The 5,132-nt window shown below is 46.9% G+C and overlaps 1 pseudogene; it reads left to right on the top strand.

Moving 5' to 3' along the window:
• The first annotated feature begins 3,421 nt into the window (after positions 1-3,421).
• LOC105742077 lies at positions 3,422-4,239 on the top strand (annotated as a pseudogene).
• The last annotated feature ends 893 nt before the right edge of the window (positions 4,240-5,132 follow it).

Genomic DNA, 5,132 nt, shown 5'->3' with positions numbered 1-5,132 from the left:
CCTGGTCCAGGCAAAACTCTGACAGTTACAGGAAACCAAGCCTCTTGCTGTCCAGCCCAGTTCTTATTCTACATGGAAGAAGGACAGGAATGCCCACTCACTCTTGTAAAATGGGACCACACTGCCCATCTCTAGGCAGGTAAAGCATCTGCACATCGGATGATCAAAGTTTCAAGGCTACAGTGAGCCAGGAAGGACAAGTCTGCAGATGTCACCCCACTGGAAAACAGACAGGCAGAGACTGGAGGAAATAGATCATAAATAGGAATGTAATTCTCTTGGGTTTCCTTTAGACAGAACTCAATGTTTTTCACTTTGTAGGATCTATTTACGATGGGAGAGAAAGGCACTCTGTGCAGGGCAGCTTTGTGGCACAAGGAAATGACCAGGACCCAGTCCTCCATCCAAGTTTTCACACTCTGTTCTGTTGCAATGATGAGATGGGCTGTGAGGAATCAAATTAGGGAAGCATCACATAATGCCGGGGTGTTTTATTCCACCTCATTTCCATTTGTACCTAAAGGAAATGATCATCTTAATGGCCTAGGAGAGGAGCTGTCAGAGGTGCTTCCCAGAATGAGAGAGAGAAAGAATAGTTGCTAGAGCTAAGGTGGCAGGGACTGTGGGTTCCATCACTAATCCAGGGGACCCCACACAATCCACACAAGTTGCGGGGCTGGATGGTGGCTCCACAAGAGCTCTGTCTGTTCCTGAGGGAACCTTGGGCGCCCCGAAGTTCTCAGTCCCAGGATCTTCACACTGAACTACATCTGCAGCCCTTTTTAATTCTTTATTTGGAGTCAGGGTCTCACTAGGTCACTAAGTTGCCCAGGCTGGCCTCAAGCTTGCGATCTTCCTGTCCCAGCTTTCTAGAGTGCTGGTCCTGGAGGTGTGCACCATCTAGCTCATTGGTGAGCTTTTTGTTTAGGTTTGGTTGGTTTGTTTTCCATGCTAGAGGTCAATCCAGGGACCTTGCATGCGCTAGGCAAGCAGTATAGCAAGTATAGCACTGAGTTATACACCTAGACTGCTAACTGCTTCTTAAACTTGGTATGACCTAATTTTTTTTATGTCTGTCATTGTCCAGATGGTCAATAGCCAAGCTTCAAACCCATGGCACAGGAAGGAAGTGGACACCCACCCCAGAGAGACCTGGAAACAACACTGAACAAACCTGTCCAGAGAGAGGTGGTGTATATTTGGGACAGAGGACATAACTGACTGTCAATCCAGGCAGCCATAGTCATCCAAAGGGGGCCTTGAATTGTTGGTGTCACATACTGGGGAAAATATCAAAGACTAAAACACTGTGAATCCCCTGGAAGGAAACTGTGATATACATAGGGTGACTCACTCTGGAATGCTCTCATATCTTCAAACAATAAATTGGCCCTGTTCAAACTCAGAAAGCCATTTAGGGCCTTTCAAAGCCCAAAGAGATGCCAAGGCATTTTGAAAAGGGCCATTAGGAACAGACGTGGCAAGGTACCTCTGACTTATTAAAAAAGAAAAGGATTTTATAAATGAGTCCATTACAAAGCACTCGGATGATATTAGGGCACTGAGAACTGGCTGCCTAGGAGGGAAAGGGAGATAATTAGGTGGCCAGGAATCTGCTACTCTGTGAGCATGCCAAAGGACATGAGCCCTTTGTTCATTCTTCAGTGGATGCCACACAGGCTGTGCACGGGGGCTCCTAGAGTTGCACACTGAGAAAACAAAGGCGATGAGGACACGATTCCTCCCTCTGAACTCTGGCTTGTTGGAGAAGAAAATGTATACTTTGAGTCTTGGATGTTGCCCAAAGGCTTAGTCCCTGGCTTGGGAGACAGAAGGAGCTTTAAGGGGCAGGACATGGGGAGAGGATTTTTGGTCATTGGGGGTGTAGCCTTAGAGGAACAGGGACACCACAGCCCCTTCCTTCTTTTCTCTCTGCTCCCTGTTGCCCTTCAGCTGAGTAGGGGTTTTTGCTACCATGTGCTACCACCATGATGTGTTCCTTGTCACAGACTAAAGTGACAAGACCAACAAATATGGACTGGAACCTCCAGAACTAAGAGCAAAATAAATCTTTTTTGCTTTTTAAGTCAGTCAACTCAAGGATTTATTACAGTGAGAGGAAGCTGATCAACATAAGAGGCCAACATTAAACCCACAAAGGCAACACCATGTTCCTTCTGTGTGATACTCTAAATACATGCAAAATGTAGAAGTGTGTAAGAAAGGAGCTATCGCTTCCCATGAGGTGAGAAGGCTTTTCAGGGGTATAATATCCTGGATGCATGTTACAGGTGCTAGAACATAAAATGCAACCATGGGTGGCTGGGGTCCTATGCGTTAGGGCATGAGGCCGGGAAAGGAAGAGCTGTGGGAAATGAGTTACACACCAGTGGCTGCAGCCAAACTTTTAAGGGACTTAAGCACCTCTGATGGTTGGCAATGGACAGCCTGAGCAAAGAGAGTCCAGGAACCATGATCAGAAGCTCAACCTGGCTGCAGGGAGGTGTGAGAGGCTAAAAAAGACTTCCCCCAGGATATCCAGATCTTTATCTTAGGCCTCTATAAATGCTACCTGTATTAACAGTGCAGGGACAAAATAGCAGACATCACTTATAGGAGAAGAGGGTTGTTTTGGTATCAGGTTTCAGAGGCATCAGGCTATGGCTGGTTGACTCCTATGCAAAATTATCATGGTGAGAAGGGCTGACAGAGGAAGAGTAATCAAATCATGGAAGCCAGGAAGTGGGTGAGGGGAGCCTGACAGGGAGGGACTGGAACCAGATACAACCTTCAAAGGCAGTGCCCAGTGGCCTTGCTTCCTCCCACCTCTTCTCAACCCATTGAGCCATGGATCATCAATGAATGAATCCAGTGATGACATCAGCACCCTCCTGGCCCACTGGCCTCTCTGAGCCCCATCTGTGAACATTGATGCACCGGGCTTTGAGCTCTAGTGCACGAGTCTGTGGGGGCTGCCACATGTGTGAACCACAGCACCACCTATTACAGCAACAGGGGTTTCACAGATACACATAAATGTAGGATGTGGAGGTAGGGAGCTTGTTCTGCGAGATCTGGGTGAATCTGGAGGAATCACAGTGTCTTTATATGAAGCAGGCAGGGGCAGTCTGAACTATAGAAGAAGGCAGCGTGGCATGGACACAATGGTTACCCCACTGCTGCTAAAGATGGAAGAGAAGGGCCCATGAGCCCAGAATCACAGACCTAGAAACAGGTAAAGGCCAAGGAAAGATTCTCCCTGGGTCCCCCAGAGGAGCATGGCCCTGTGGATGCCTTGGTCTGGTTAGGTAAAACCATTCTGCACTTCCAACCTTCAGTTTGGAAAGTGAATAAATTTGTGTTGCTTAAGAGATGAAGTTGGGAGTTACAGTTCCACCCTTTCAGCTCTCTGAGCAGCACCATGGCCGTGGGCAAGAACAAGTGCCTTATGAAAGGTGGCAAAAAAGAGCCAAGAAGAAAGTGGTTGATCCATTTTCTAAAAAAGACTGGTATGATGTGAAGACACTGGCTATGTTCAACATAAGAGATATTGAAAAAACACTTGTCCCTAGAACTCAATGAACCAAAATTGCTTTTGATGGGCTCAAAGGTCGTGTGTTTGAAGTGAGCCTGGCTGACCTGCAGAATGATGAAGTTGCCTTTAGAAAATTCAAGCTAATTACTGAAGATGTTCAGGGCAAAAACTGCCTGACTAACTTCCATGGCATGGACCTCACCCGGGACAAAATGTGTTCCATGGTCGAAAAATGGCAGACCATGATCGAAGCTCATGTTGATGTCAAGACTACCGATGGTTGCTTGCTTTGACTGTTCTGTGTTGGCTTTACTAAAAAATGCAACAATCAGATATGGAAGACCTCTTATGCTCAGCACTAGCAGGTCCACCAGATCTGGAAGAAGATGATGAAAATCATGACACAAGAGGTGCAGACAGATGACTGGAAGGAAGTGGTCAATAAACTGATTCCAGACAGTATTGGGAAAGACTTAGGACAGGCTTGCCAGTCTGTCTACCCCCTTCATGATGTCTTTATCAGAAAAGTAAAAATGCTGAAGAAGCCCAAGTTTGAATTGGGAAAACTCATGGAGCTTCATGGTGAAGGTAGCAGCTCTGGAAAGGCTGCTGGGGATGGGACGGGAACTAAAGTTGAACAAGCTGATGGATATGAACCACCAGCGCAAGAGTTTATGATACAGACTTTTAATAGTGATAAATAAAGTTCTATTTGTGATGGCTTAAAAAAAGAGAGAGAGAAAGAGAGAGATGAAGTTGATGCAGCTGTCAGGTCCAATTTGGAATCTATGGCTTGGGGTAGCCACAGCTTAGACCAGAGGTCTGGGAGCTGGGGTCTTTGGAGCTGCTAGAGAAAATACCTGAACTTGAATTGTTTAATGTCTCTTGTGTTGCATCCTTCTAAAAGTCTATTCGGATGGCAATTTTGCAGCATAGTCCTAAGAGATCCATGCCAATAAGGTCTAAGGACATGTGTGTCCCGGGAATGTTGTAAGGACTGTTTCTCTCAGCTAAAAGTGCAGAATTAATCATATAGGCAAGGAGGACAAAGGGAGACTGCCATGGCCAGACAGAGGGGATGGGCACTTGCCAGGCAGTGGTGGCAGTGGCCATGAGGGACATGAAGGTTGCAAGATCAGATCTGTAGAATGTGAGGCCAGGGCATCTGAGGCAGTTGATAAGGTCTGTGGTCAGGGGAGAACTGTGGTAAGGGCATCCGGCTGAGCCTTCAGGACCTCCATGGGCAAGTATGGAAAGCTGAGGTCACAGTACATGGGAGGGAGAGAAAGCGAGACAGCAAGAGAGGACAACGAAATGCCCGTGCACACCCGTGATCTCAGCACGCTAGGAGGCTGAGGTAGGGAGATCACAAGTTCGAGCCCAGCCTGAGCAACTTAATGACTTCCCAAGACTCTGTATCTGATAATGAATGGATGGACAGATGGATAGATGATGGATGGATGGATGGATGGATGGATGATGATGGATGGATGGATGGATGGATGGATGGATAGATGGATGAATAAGCAGTGAGCTGGGGATATAGCTCAGTGTGAAGGTCCTGGGCCCAACCCTCAAAAAGGAAGGAAAGAAGCAA

This window comes from Octodon degus, unplaced genomic scaffold (assembly GCF_000260255.1).
Source record: "Octodon degus isolate 3935 unplaced genomic scaffold, OctDeg1.0 scaffold00035, whole genome shotgun sequence".
NCBI lineage: Eukaryota > Metazoa > Chordata > Mammalia > Rodentia > Octodontidae > Octodon > Octodon degus.
This window is presented reverse-complemented; position numbering and strand designations above follow the sequence as displayed.